At 46.1% G+C, this 15,206-nt stretch overlaps 1 protein-coding gene across 5 annotated transcripts in view; it reads right to left on the minus strand.

The window, feature by feature from the left end:
* SP6 (Sp6 transcription factor) overlaps positions 1-15,206 on the minus strand; it is a 124,056-nt gene that overhangs the window by 34,951 nt on the left and 73,899 nt on the right. Inside the window, exon 1 of one of the 5 annotated variants that reach the window (XM_084804749.1) lies at positions 1,838-2,037. The exons of 3 other annotated variants lie outside the window; for them this stretch is intronic. The gene's annotated coding sequence lies outside the window, so the exon portion shown is untranslated. Of the gene's footprint in view, positions 1-1,837; positions 2,038-6,895; positions 6,941-15,206 lie in introns of those variants that run through there. One more of the 5 variants, XM_084804751.1, reaches the window with a different exon arrangement.

The following is a 15,206-nucleotide window of genomic DNA, read 5'->3' on the forward strand; positions in this document are numbered from 1 at the left end:
GACCAGTGTCAGCATTCCTAAGAGAATAACAACCACCTTCAACGCCGCTTCATTTTGTCACAGCAAAAAGACTAAGCATGGATAAGAGTGTAGCTGCCAAGTTCCACTTCCTGAGACAGCATTATTGTTGGCCTTGAGGTCTTAAGGGTTTCCCAGTATGTCGTGTATCATAAAGAAAGATTTCTCCATCTGCTGAACGTTGATCATGCCAAGGAATTAAATGAAGACACCGTCCAGCCCTTGCTTAAAAAGCAAAAACTCATAATTCAAATGTAATTTTAAATCATAACTTTTGATTAAAACTTAACTTTCTGGGAAACGTCAACTTTAGTAAGACCTCATTCAGTCTATTCTCCCCCCCCCCTTTTCTTTTTCTTTTACAAAGCATTTAAACTGCACTTAAAAAGAAAAAAAAAGGATGTGTTTATTTCGGATCAACTTCCTAATGTATGGACAGATATTAATTCCCATTTCCCCACATAATAATGAGAAAACTAATTTTGAAATGGGATTATTCTTTGTCAAGGCTATGCTTTTTGTTTTGTTTGTCCGGGAGACACCTAGTTGGGTTAATCCTGTTTTTCCACACGAGAGATAACTTTCAAAATGGGATTAATTTCAAAACATGACTATTGTATCTTTTGATATCCAGATCAAACAAACTCAAATACCACCCAATTTTTCTGGGTTTGAAATATGAGAAATCTAACTTAGGATTTTTTTTTTAAAAAAAAAACACCAGCTCCCTATAACCACTTAGTTGAATAACTCTGGTTCTCATCTTCTTTGGTATTCTTTTAGCTATGGTTATTTGAGGTATGGGATGTATCCAGATTTAGGCATGTGCAACTGGGCTGGTGGAAACAGACTTCTCAGCCCCCTCCAGCCTCTTGAAAATGCTACACAGAGGACCGGGGGACCCCACTGAATGAGCTGTGGTGTGTGTGGGGAGGGGAGGGGTGATCCCCCCAAAGTAGATGGAGGCACCTTCTGTGAGCAAAGCCCTTCTGTGCACAAAAGGCAGACAGAGGATCCAACATGCTTATATCACACACACACGTCTTTAATGGAAAGGCAACTTTAAAAAAAGTATAAATAAGACTGCAATCCCATCACACTTACCTGGGAGAAAGTTCCATTGAATTCAATGGGACTTACCTCTAAGTAGACATGTATAGGATTGGCCTGTAAGCTGCATCCCCCTATTTTTTTAATCTGATTTTGAAATGTGACAGAAAGTGCGATTATATTTTTATCGGTTAATATTTCGCAATTGCACTAAACCTGCTTTCCCTGTACTCATCAGCGCGTCAGCCCCATCATTCTTTTCGTTTTGCAGCTTGATTTTACGCACATTGACTCAGAAAGGAGTCCCATTGAGTTCAATGGGATGTATTCCTAGGTAAGCGCATGCAGGATCACAACCTCAATGTCGTTTGTACATGGCTTTGACTATTTGCACAGCAAATAAAGTGGTGAAAAAATAAAAAGCGTTCCCACCCATCTGGGTGGTAATTCGAAGGGTAGGCTAACAGGAACGCTTGCTTATCACAGAATTTAAGTGACAAGATCTGGACCACCGAATGGTATTTAAGCACCCGGCAGCATTTATGCTAAAACTTTAAAGAAATAGCCGGGAGCGGAGGGGAAGTCAACTTCTCTGATCATTTTATCCACCTGTTCTCTTTGGTACACGGTCAGCAAATTTTGGATTTGTTTAGAGAGCATCCTTGGCTGAAGCGTAGCATTAGCATCTGCTGGGGAGACGTTGCTTCCAAAACGAAACAGAAAGAGAGAGAGAGAGAGAGAGAGAGAGTTTAAAAGTTTAGTGACATACTGGTTTACAGTTGCTGGTGGGAGCACCGGTCCTCCGACAGATCTTTCCACATTGGCTTGTTAGGCAAATTGTGTTGCCGTCTCCTAAGCAAAATCCAGAGGGCGGCGAAGGGAGGCAGTCCCCGGAGAGAGGGAGAGGGAGGGAGCGTGGCAGCAGAAGCAAGTTAGGCAGGTAAACGCGAGAGGAGCCGCTCCGGGAGTGCCTGGTTCGAGCCCTCGCAGCAGGGAAGGAGGGATCCAAGTCCCACCTCTCCGCCCCACCCACTACCTGCTTGACTTTAACCCTTCCAGGCACGGACAAGGGCCTCGGCAGCGGGCCTCCTGCGCAAAACCAGCAGGTGCCCGCGCGCGGTTGTGGCATGTACATTTTCCTGGGCTAGAATCCACTTCGTCAGATGCGCAAACACAGGATAGGAAGGGAAAGGTTCCTCCTGTGCGAGCACAGGGTCATTGCTGACCCCTAGAGGGACGCCTGCTTGCGCTGGCGTTTTCCTGGCAGACTGCAGCGGGGTGGTTTGCCATCGCCTTCCCCAGCCGTGACTCCCTTTCCCCCAGCAAGCTGGGTACTCATTTTACCGACCTCGGAAGGATGGAGGCTGAGTCGACCTGAGCCGGCTACCTGGGACCCAGCCTCTGCTGGGATCGAACTCAGGTCGTGGGGAGAGTTTCGGTTGCAATACAGGATAACCCGAGGCAAAGGTGCAGGGGTCCTTTTCCCTGCCTTCCTCCGCCTCCTTCAAGCACTGTGCATTCCTGGCTGTGGAATGCTGATTTTTTTCTGCTTCTGGAGTGCAGAATGGGAAAGATGTTCATACTGGAGTGTTGGCGCAATTCATCAGAAATCGAAAGTGAACCTTGCTTCGTTTTTAATTAATTGTTTTTTGGGTTTTTTTTAAAGAGAGGTGCTGGGGATAAGGCATACCTGAAAACCGAGCTCTTTCCGCATCTTTCCTGCTCCCTAGGCTCAGATGTACATGGGCCACTCTGCACATGCTTAGTGGTTATCTCTTCATGGTTTTGGAATCTCCTTCGCTGACAGTCAGCGTAGCACAGCTGCTCGTCTCGACAGGGGAAAACCCACTTTTGAGCCCTCGCTTAGCTAGAAAGCAGATTGGGTGGCCTAGGGCAAGGCACTCTTTCTCGGTTTAACCTATCTCACAGGGCTGTTGTGAGGCTGAAAGACCACTCTTGAGCTCTTGAACAAAAATCTAGAGTTCAAAATGATTTGGGGGAGGGCAGGGCTGAGCATTGGGGAGTTGTAAATCAAATGGTAGCCAACGTCAGATGAGAATGAACTGTACTCCTATGTAAGCTGAGGCTGCCAGATCTTGTAGGGAGAATGGAAGGGCATGCAATGACCTATGGACTGAGAGAGACAGATTTATAAACTACAGAGGATCAGAGAGGCATCAGAGGCCTTCCATGCACCTCAACAGAACGATACACCCCAGTGCCTTTGCCCAAGATTCACATATGCAATATGGAGCACAGTGTGTTGCATGCATGCATATACCTGCATGGCAAATATCCCCCAGGTGACTCAGACAAGTAAGCCAAGCTGCAAACACATTGGAAGGGGAGGCGTAAGGTGGCTAAGCAATCTGATGCAGGGTTCTTTCTGACTCCAAATACATCACCAGTTGGGAGCCTTTGATCCAGGGGCCAAATCCGGCCCTCCCAAGGTCCCCGTAGCCCCACCCCTTTTCATCCAACCCCCTGAAGTGATGGGAGACATTGTGCCTGCACTGCTAATAGTTTAACCATAGCCACAAATAAAAGGCTTCCCACCACCACCCTTAGATCAGACTTCTCTAATGCAGAAATCTCAGGGGAAATAAGTGTGTGTGTGTGTGAAAGGATTGTGAGCTCATTTCTGGTACTGAAAATAAATTCTTGGGCTCAGCATGTGCTTGGAGGCATAGTGGTTCTAAATTCTAAGTGTACAGAAGCTCCCTGAGACTCCATTTTGCTAGTTAGCGGACCTTGAGGTTCTACTGAAAAACCAACCAACCAACATTGATCCGTCAAGCCTGAAGTCTGCCCGCTCTCGCTCTATTTAGAAGCATCATCTCCCTCTTTCCACATTTCTTGTAACAATAAAGCCACTTTCAACCACACTCGAAGGCTTGATGGAAAATAAGGGATGGCCATGGCCATTTAGGGTGCGATCCTATGCATGTTTAGACAGAAAAAAAATCTTAGAGCTCCCAGAATTACATAGTCAGCATGGCTGGTGTTGTTAGACTTTGTTCTGTCTCAACATACATAGGATTGCACCCTTAGTTAAATGTAGAGGAGGAAGGGAAATAAAATACTGTCTAGAAAGAATGGTGGTATATTTTTGGTTGTTGAGTAATGGGAGATCCAGTCAGAATGCTAATCAAATTACTTCATTGCATTCAATTACAGGTGATATTTACAACAAGCGGGTCTGTTGGGTTAGATGCTGCTTTTATTCTGTTGTTGTGTTTCTAATTGTGTTTTAATCCATTTGTTTTATTATTGTTTTAATCAAGTTTTATTTCTAATTGTAAGCTGCCTTGAGTGCCATTTTACTTGTAGAAAGGCAGGGTACAATTCAAATAAACAAATAAACAAAATAAAATATGATCAACTTATCTCCATGGTAAAGATATTAGTATTTCTTCCCATCTACTTTCTACATTGAGATTGTATGCTTCTTGGGGCAGGGAGCTGTCACTGATCTGGTTCACATTATCTGACCATTATTTAAGCCACAGCCAGTTGCAGTGTGGGTGGGCAGCCATTCCGAATATTTAACACCTGGCGGGGAGTTGCCATGTCACATGAACCTGGGCAGCAGGGGTTGTTTGAGGGTTCAACAATCCTCAAATAGCCCTACAACAGACCACGGGTTATTTGAGGCTGGTTTAACCCTCAAACAACCCTTGCTGCATGGGTTTAGATGACATGACAAATCATGGGAACCTCCCGCCAGGGGTTGAATATTCAAAATGGCCACCTGCATGCACCCCAACGGGCCGTGGCTTAAATAAGCCACAGTGCACTGCGGTGATTGTGTGAACTGGCCCATTGGCTCATGTTACACTGTAAAGTACCGTGTACGCTGATGGGAATTATATGCATAAAACAGTAACAATAACAACAATAATCAATTGTGATTTTCTTTCTTTCTTGGAGATGTTGTAAGGCTTACAATATAAGTTAAGCAAAAAAAAAGTCACTGTTTTTTAAAGAAAGAAGATTGACACTAAAGTAGGAAAAAGACATGATTACATTAATTCAGTCAGCTTCGCTTGAAAAAACAAGTTTGCTGGTTAGATTAAAAGGATTAGAGAGCAATCAGCATTCCTCAATGACCAAAGAGAAAACCCTGAAGCGAAATAAACAAAACTTTTTTTAAAAAAAATTGACCCTCTCCTGAATGTCACAAAAAGGTCACACAGGAGGTTGTAACTCCTGAAGAGGAAGTATTTTTGCCTCCCACCCCCTTCCATGGCTTTAGCTGACCTCGCTCACCTGTATCTATCAATGTTGTCTGCAGAACAAGAAACGGAGACCAAGTGAAGCAATACTATTATACTGGGCCATAGATAAGACTCAGAAAACTGGGAATGAAAGCTTTTGAGTTACACAGAGCCTTTCTTCAGCTGTAAGCATTCTGTTTTTGTTTTTTTAAGGATGGTATCGCATGTCTGGGTTGAAGTTAGCCCAATAAATGTGAGGGCTTTTCAAAACAAAAAAGGAACGAAGAGGTGTAAGTAGGGTAAGCAGTTTTGTTCCTTTGTTTCATCTATGTCACTCTGTGGTCGTTTGAATTCTGTGATTTGGTCTGTGTGCCATCAGGCAGGCCGCTTGTGGACTGGATTGGTCCTTTTGGCTGCACATTTATGCATTTGTTTATTCTAATGTACACCCAGCCTGATTCTGGGATTTGGGACAGATAACCATATTTGAAATGATATGGTAATATATCATATACCTATAAAATTGGTTTTAGAAAATATACACACAACATACACTCCAGCTGTGTTGGACTACAAATCCCATCATCCCCAGACACTGGGCATGGTGAACATTGTAGTCTAATGCATGTGGAGGGTGCCCGGTTGGGAAAGGCTGAATTATATTAGGGAGGAGCCATAGCTCAGTGGTAGAGCCCCTGCTTTGCATGCGGAAGGTCCAAGGTTCGATCCCCGGCATCTCCAGGTAGGGCTGGAAAAGCTCCTGCCTGAAACCCCAGAGAGCCGCTGCCAGTCAGTGCTGACAATACTGGGCTAAGTAGACCAATGGTCTGACTCAATATAAGGCAGGTTCCTGTGTCCCTATATACACCAAGGCTGCCATGCTGTGCACATTCGCTTGGACAGAAGCCTGGCAGAACTCAGCAGCTTGGCAAACTTGGGACAGAGCTTCCCATTTCAGACCCTTACCGAAAGTTTAAATTATAGAATCATAGAATAGTAGGGTTGGAAGGGGCCTACAAGCCCATCGAGCCCAACCCATGTTCACTGCAGGAATCCAAGTCAAAGCATCCCTGAGAGGTGGCTGTCCAGCCTCATCTTGAACGTCTCCAGTGTGGGAGAGCCCACCACCTCCCGAGGGAATTGGTTCCATTGTCGTGTTGCTCTAACAGCCAGGACGTTTTTCCTGATGTTCAGCCGGAATCTGGCTTCCTGTCACTTGAGCCCATTATTCCGTGTCCTGCACTCTGGGATGATCGAGAAGAGATGCCGGCCTTCTTCTCTGTGACAACCTTTCAAGTACTTGAAGAGTGCTATCCTATCTCCCCTCAGTCTTCTCTTCTCAAGGCTAAACATGCCCAGTTCTTTCAGTCTCTCCTCATAGGGCTTTGTTTCCAGTCCCCTGATCATCCTCGTTGCCCGCCTCTGAACCCTCTCCAGTTTGTCTGCATCCTTCTGAAAGTGTGGTGTGCAGAACTGGACACAGTACTCCAGATGAGGCCTAACCAGTGCTGAGTAGAGGGGAACCAGTACTTCATGTGATTTGAATTAAATTATATATTTAATTTAAATGACGGATGTTTTTCGCCAGTGATTTGAACTTTAATCACCACCTGTAAGCCTTTGATGCCGTCGCTGCCACTCCACCTGAGTCACACAGCCTCCATTTGGGAGGAGCTTCCTACTGCAAAGATCACCACATACCCCTTAGTCTGGAACATAAACAGATCTGTGGTTAGCAATAGTAGATGGAAGACCAAGCGTGCTCTTCAGATGGAGCACATCTGTACGCAGCTGACACAAAAAGCGCATGAAGGTTCAAACGTGAATGTAAAGCTGCTTTCCTGCATGGACCCCAACCAAATAAAAACTGGTGCATGCTTTCAAACTGCATTCCCCCATGCACACCAATAGCTGAAGAGCTAATTTTAAAATGTCTTTATTTAAGGATATGGATACTCTGTCCTAAAATTGCACACATTCTGCATGAGAAGCCTGAATTCTCTAACTGATGTAGATAATGCAGATTAATCACATTGCCCAACATATTTCCTATGCATCTGTTATTCTGCTTCAGATAATTGTGGAGGGGGGCAAAGAGCTATGCAAATCCCAGCCATCTCCTCCCCTTCCCACTTCACCAGGCATTGGCCCACACAGGTCCATGTGTATATTCTCCTAGCTATAAGGACTAGAAACCTTTTTTACAATGAAGCAGAACATTTCAGAATGTTGAATTCTTCTTCTAGTCCCAAATTCTTCACATGGGTAGCACAGTTGCTGACTTCTTGCAGCCTTGGAATGTTGTGTCACTTGTGGAATTGTCCTGAGTTGCATTGGGAAGAGCGCCACCTACTGATTTCTGAACACCATTCGCTGAAAGGACTGTGGGGGACATTCCAGTTCAGCTTGGCTGTGGATGTGTGCAAAATCTGTGGACCCTGGTACGTGTGGCGCTCCTCGCTATGCAATAAATATGCTTTTGATTTCAGAGAACACATTTAAAGATGTGCACCACTGAAAAGTAGCCATAGGGAGCATCACACATGCCAAAAGCTGTAGGCAATTGATGCACACCCAAAGCTGCTGTCAGAGTACAACCAGTTTTTCCCCTCGCTGGATAACTTGGGCTGTCACCACAAGAGGTTTCTGCACACATCCCACTGGAGTTACATTGCCTGAAGGGCCCGACTTTGGTCACGTTGGCCAAGCGGCCTGGGATGATGGCAGCTGTAGTGCAACACATCCGGAGGACACCAGATTGGGGGAAGCTGGACTACGCTGCTTGGCAACAGCTCTTCAGGGTTTCGGGTGGAGAAACTCCCACCTTGAGCTACTGTGCCCAGAATCTGGGACCTCCTGTACACAAAGCATGTGCCCTGCCACTGAGATTCGTCCTTTCTCTATTGAACCTTCTCTGCCAAGATCTAGCTTGGTGAAAGCGGTAGCTTGACAGCCTCTGTCCATTTTCAGACCCCTCCAGAAAACCAAACCACCAGGATTCCCCCAGCCAAATGCTCAGGCTTCCACAATGATCCTCATCACACCCACTATGGCAGGGTGTTGAACTTCTTTTGGCTTAAGGGCCAAATTCAATTTCAGAGCAGCTCTTGGAGGCCATATTCCGGTGGTGGGTGGGGCTGAAGGCAAATAGGGTTGGGCTAAAATTTAAAAAAAGGACCAGGATATTTTAGCTTAAGAGCATCTCTACACCAGCCTAGAATCCTGCATTTAAAAAGGGGCTTTGTCCTTCTGTTTTAAATGCAGGATCATGAAGAACTCCCTTTACACGGGCTTCCTTCCCTCGTCCTTTCTCCCCTCATCTGAGTCTTCAATATGTTTCATTATACAGCCACTAGATGGCGATGCGGTCTAGCTCCTCTTATTGTGGGTTTTCCTCTTTTCATGGACGGAACTCAAGCGCTGTAATTTGATAGCTCATTAACTCCAATCTTTTAACAAATGGAATAAAGGTTATCCTGGAGGTTGACGATGTCATCTAAAGGACCCGCAAATGTCCGCGAGTGAGCATTCTCAATAGCAGGATAAAAGCGCCGAATGAAAAAGCCCTAAAACTCTTACTGCCAGTAATAGAGCATTAGGAGAGGCATTTCAACCTTTCAGAAAAGGGGAAAATGGCACAAATGCTGGGAAACTACCAAACAATTGCTGGTTGGGGAAAAGGGGCTGTGGGCCACAGGAAGGGGAGCGTGGCCAAATGGGGGAAGCCCAGGGGGGCAGATTTTACCCTCGGGTCTGAGGCTCTGCACCCCTGCACTATGGCAAGGCTGGCCTCCGGCAAGCATGATGAGTGACCAGCCGTTCTCCCAACTTTGAAGCAGCAGCGTAGGGCATGGGTTGTTCTGGCCATTGTGTGGCCATTCCTCGCCCCCTCCCCAGGTCCAAAGTTGGCTGGAAAGATGGGGGCTGCTTGTCAGTGCTTACGTCCAGAAGCACCCAAGCCGACAACATCCCCACAGGCCTTTCCTGTGGGAAAGGTGGGTGGGCCGGGGGAGTTTCCTGAAGCACCGCAGCAGAAAGGTCGGTGCTTGCTGGAGTGCCATTGTGCAAAGGTGCAATTTTTGCTCCCATTGGGAGGAGGGGTACAGGGCTGGTGAGTGCAATTTTTGGCTTGGCCGGTAAGGCTAGCCAAAAACTGTAGACCTGTGCAAATACCTATTTTTTATATGGATATATGACAGTGTATATGTGTGTGTGTACAGCCCTATTCAGGTAGTCAGTATCTGCGGGTACTGAACATGCAAAGAGGCCAGTGGGAATGCAAAGAGCTAGCCCGGCCCCCTGCCAATCCAGCTGCTCTCAATCTGAAAGAGGCTGTTCCTTCACCCATAGGGTTTCCTCCACTGGGATGTAAACCAGGACTGACCAGGGTTTCCATCCACCAGAGCATATCCCAGGCAGGTAGAAGTGACCCCTTTCAGACTGACACCAACCACAGACTGACACCAACTCAGCAGCATTCAGGGGGTGGGGCCAATGTTCTCACTGACCTCTACACGGGTTTGGTACCCATGGCTACTGAACAGGGTGTGTGTGTGTGTGTGTGTGTCTATATGGGTGTGTGTATAGCTCAACAGCTAGATAGATAGTTAGCTAGCTTGATAGCTAGCTCAATAAATAGCTAGCTAGATAGCTCGATAGATAGCTCGATAGATAGCTCGATAGCTTGACAGCTCCATAGATAGCTCCATAGATAGCTCCATAGATAGCTTGATAGCTCGACAGCTAGCTTGACAGCTTGATAGCTAGCTCAATAGCTAGCTCAATAGCTTGATAGATACTTCGATAGCTAGCTTGATAGATAGATAGCTCGATAGATAGCTCAACAGCTAGATAGCTCAACAGCTTGACAGCTCAACAGATAGCTTGATGGATGGATGGATGGATGGATAGCTCGACAGCTAGCTCGATAGATGGATGTTAGACAGAGAGAGAGAGAGAGAGAGATAACTCAATAGCTAGCTCGATAAATAGCTCAATAGCTTGACACCTCGATAGATAGCTCGATGGATGGATGGATGGATGGATGGATGGATACCACCTACTCTGTGGCTCAGAGCAGGTAATACTAACCTAGACAAATGTTACACAGACATTGTAAATATGAACATAGACAAAATATAGCTAACTTTAAAACCATCTCCTACTTGTTTAACCCCAGCTGCCCCAAAATTAAAGATCCTACGCTGGTCCCTAAGTATCCTACTGTGCTTAGGATGTGCCTTTAATAAACCTTCATGGACGGAAGTCCCAGAAATTAGGAGCAGTTCTCAAAGTCTCTCTGCCTGCAACTGACATTCAGCCTCAGTATATGGATGATATCATGCTGGGATTCAGATATAAGGGAACTTGGCTTAAAGCTCTCCTAGAGTTAGCCTTGGGCAACTGAGTTCTGCCTGGGTAGCCTAGGGAAATCACCTTCTCCCAGCGTCAGCTGGCCATCCTAAAACGGAGAGCCAACAAAAAGAGAATGCCATGAGGAATGCCGAAAAGCCAAGAGCAAAGGAGTAGATGAAAAGGATGTTTTAAAAATTCAATACGTTGGACCATACACTGGTCCTTCCTCAGGGCAATTTAGCAGAATGCAGTAAGTGCTGCTCGCCCTTCAGACACCAGCCTCCTATGCTATGAAGAACAGCACTTGTTACATTATACGAAGTTGCCCTGAAGCAGGACCTGTGTATGGTCTGAAATGCACTGGAATTTTTTTTGCATTGAATCCGTTTTGCCTACCCCTTTGGTCTTGGCTTTTTGGCATGATCCATCTGTAAAATGGGACTAATAGTGACCTATGCCACAGAATGGGTATGAAGATCAGGTTGATTATAAGACCAGGACTGCAAAACAGTATCCTGCTCACGGTTCGCCTGGGGAAATTCCAGTGTCTGTGCACAGACTGACTGTGCAAGGATTTGCAGCCTAAAAGCATCATGACTAGAATTGTCCCTTGCATTGGAGAACTGCTGGCCAAGAGTGTGTGCTGTCCATTCAGCCTGTGGCATGCCAGTGCTTCGAGTTCAAGCGCACCCAGGAAATTATTTTTATTTATTTATTAAATGTATATCCCACCTTTCCTCCAAGAAGCTTATGGCGGCAAACATAATGCTCAAGCCCTGTTTATCCTCACAACAACCCCGGGAGGCTGAGAGAGAGCCCCCCAGTGAGCTTCATGGCTGAGCAGAGATTTGCACCTGCGTCTCCCCAATCTTAGTCTGACTCGCTGACCGCTACACCACACTGACGAAGCCCTGGAGAGCTGGAGCCTGCACGGAAGCACCCATGTGCGCATCAGCCTGCAGATCTCCAACGCGTTAAGTCCAGAGTCCAAAGCTCTGGAGAGCTAGTGCTCATGCATTTGTTGGGACTCTTGTCTTCCCAATGCTTTGGGCTATGAATGTGATCTGCTTGTATGACACTGCTGCTTCCACAGATGGCGGCTGTTAGACTGATATGGGTACTTGCAAATCTATATGGTACTGGTCTGTGCTGTCATTGGAGATTTGAATGACGTTTGTGCAACTGCTAGAGTGGAAATGAAATTTGCACATTTCAAAATCTGGCAAAAACTCAGAATTTAGATCCGAGTTAGAACTTTGAACATTTTCCAGTTTTTGCTTTTGAAATTCAACCCTGATGATACTGTTTTTAACAATGGAATTTCTGTTGACTCATTTTAAGGCCATAACCAGCAGTGACAACTTCATAAAGCCAGTGGCCTTGATCCAACGCCTGCTGCACACAGAGTGCTGTAGTGCCCCTGGCACTACTTGGGAATGAAATCCCAATTCAGCCAGTTCAGTGGGGTTCAAGGTGACAAGTACAATGTAGACAAAACACATTGTCATCCATCCCCTGCATCCAAGGGAACCTGTCTCACACTCAGATCTCCATTGCAAGCTATTTCTGTTCCTTATTTTTTCCTACAATCCCCAAATCAAATCAGGTTATATTTTGAAATGCGGAAAGAACATTAGGATAAAAGAAATTTGTTTTTGTTTTGCGAACAAAGCTGAACTAGGAGAACGTGCATGCGAATTTCCTTCACTGAATTTGGTTCAGCCTGTAAAAGACATACTTGCATGGACATTGACAGTAGCTTATCAGTATGCGGACAAGTGGGGCCTGCAACCAAATTCGCAGTGTGAATTGCGATTTGGTGTGGAGTGATTCGGTTCAGTGTTCCAGTCAGGCAGCAATGCCTTTTCCCAGAATTACTCTATTCCATTTCCACTCTAGTTTTCTCTCCCTCCCTAATAGTAACTCAGCTTGTTCTTCATTGGAGGTTGGGGGGAGGGGGGGCCTTAAAGGTTTTTTTGGGATACTTCTGCAAACCTTGGAGTTTTTCCAAGCTTCCCTCTTGTTCGTGGATGGTACTGTTTTGGCTACATAAGGATCAGCACTTGGAGAATAAGATAACAATTAGTATATAGGACAGTGGTTCTCAAACTACTTAATTTTTCATGGACCACTTGAAAATTGCTGGGGATCTTGGCAGACTCCTTCATAAACTTAATTTTGTTCTACAAATCGGAGCACATACACAATTCGTATCTTAATAACAATAGTTCCTTCAGTGTTGGCATCGTCATCATCCAAACCATCACTGTATTATGAAAAATTCCAGATCGTAGGCCAGGCCGCTGTGAAGGGCCCATTTAACTGGAAAACCTTAGGGGAAAAAGATGAGACTGCAGCAGCACTCTTATTATGAAAATCACAGACCCTACACCAGGGCTTTATTAACCTGTTCAGTAATCCAACCCTGGTCAAAATGATGTTGATCTCCATAATTTTTTTTGGGGGGGGAGAATCAAGTGTAGAGCCAGGTACAGATAATCTCAATTCTTCCACAACCTTTCTGTGATCCACTTGGATGGAACTTGGGGACCTCCGGTGGTTCACAGACCGCAGTTTGAGAACTGCTGGTACAGGATGTTGATAATACCATGCAAACACAGTACAGTATGCATGGACCTGGGGAAGGGAAGAGGTGTTGTCTTAGCTGTCACTAGAGGTGCATGGACACTGCCCTGCAAGCGTTCGTGACACTCACACCCCTCTCTCATGCGAGGATGGGGCCATTTTGGTGACATAAGGATCCACCATTGGCAGGGCCGGCCCAATTCATTTTGCTGCCTGAGGCAAAGGTCAAGATGGGGACCTCCCCCACCCCCATGATCCATGTACCAGAATGGCAGCTGAATCTTATGTCAACATTGGTGATGGAACGACATGTCCCATTGTACTTGAGGGCAGCTGGATAGCTAGGTGGGCCAGAGCAGGCTAGCTTGGGCAATGGGGGGCACAGTGGGAGGCAGGGTGGCCACTCATGAATTGTCAAAGAAGAAAGATATTGCGTAAAGTGTGCATACGCTGATTTATATGTACAGATGCAAATTCATCTCACTGTGGTGTGGAAGACTGTGACCAGGTGACATGTGTGCCTGCCTGATCAATCTGCTGTTCAGCTGCTAATTTTTGATGGGTAACAGTTCTTAGGGTTCTTCATCTTTAAACCAGAATCGGACAGGGCAGCCCTTGAAACAGAGGACACTTTCAAACAGCCCTTCAGATAGAGGACTGTCCTCTGTAAAAGAGGACGTATGGCCACCCGGGGAATGCTGCCACCTCCAGCATCTGCCACCTGAGGCAGCTTCCTCACTCTGCCTAACGGCAGGGCGGGCCCTGACCCTTGGAGAATGAGTTTGCTATTAGTACTTAGGATTAGACTCGATAAGTATTAGCTCTATTAAATAGCTGGAGATGGAAAAGGGAGTTTCACTGGCAGCACCTTTGCTTGGAGAGACTGAGGAACGGAGGGAAAATGTTCCTCCTCATCCCATGGGTCCGTGGATCCCATCCCAACAGATTCGTCTTTCCCCCTGAGGGCCCTATAGTGAAACTCGTGGGACTTTTTTTTATCAGGAGCATTTGCATGGAGCTTTTTTCAAGGCCATGGTTCCCTGGGGACAGGTAGGGGCTTGCCCCCAGCTCAGGATCATCTTCAGGAAGACAGCAGGCCTTGTATCTCTGCTCACAGGCCTAGCTAGTGCTGAGACCACACAGGTGGAGTAAATAAAGTTAATGCCGTAGAATTACCATCGGGGCATTTCCTTGCTGAGGAGCGTCTGAAGCACCGTGCTGTGCCTTGAAATTACGGCTAATTACAGAGGCCATTTGCATAAATTACAAGGAGAGAGGCAGTTGCCGCCAATCCTTTCCATGCACTTAGGAAGAGAGTTCCGCTCGTTGGATGGCGACAAACCCGAGAGGGGGTGTCAGGGTGGAAAAGATACCCTGATGAGGAGGATGGATTCCACAGGAGGATGGAAGGGGTGTGTGTGTGTGTGTGTGCACGCGTGTGTGTGTGTGTTAGAGATGGAAGTTCCTGGGTTTGCACTAGAGCCTATACAGATTTTGGAAAGAGGCCTAAATATTTGGCAGAACTAGCTGGGGAAACCCCACTTTGCACGCTGGAAATTCAAAAGTTGGATTTTCATTATCTGAAATTTGAGTCCTTAGTGAACGTTCAACTTTTTGGGGAGTGGGGATGGGGTGGATTTTTACTTCAGTGTATCTGTGCATTTTTTGCCTGAGAATACTCAAATGCCAGCAGCCTACCTTACAGGGACGTTGCAAGAAGTATTCAGATAATGCATGCAAACTGCTGTGAGCAGTGCCGTAAGGGGCCATTTTCATGACCTATAGAAGCTCCCTATTTCACACTCCCTTCCCTGGGACCCACACTCCACCAAGGCAAGTTTAAAATGGTGGTGGATCTTTAAGGGGACTGCTGCTGAAATTCTAAGTTCTCACCATTGAGATAGACTACCCCTGCTCAGAATCTGTTGGGCAAGTCTTTGGGTTCTGCAATCCCATATCACATCTCCATTATATGCTCCA

This window comes from Heloderma suspectum, chromosome 6, assembly GCF_057233095.1.
Source record: "Heloderma suspectum isolate Gila_16-S chromosome 6, 16-S_ref, whole genome shotgun sequence".
NCBI lineage: Eukaryota > Metazoa > Chordata > Lepidosauria > Squamata > Helodermatidae > Heloderma > Heloderma suspectum.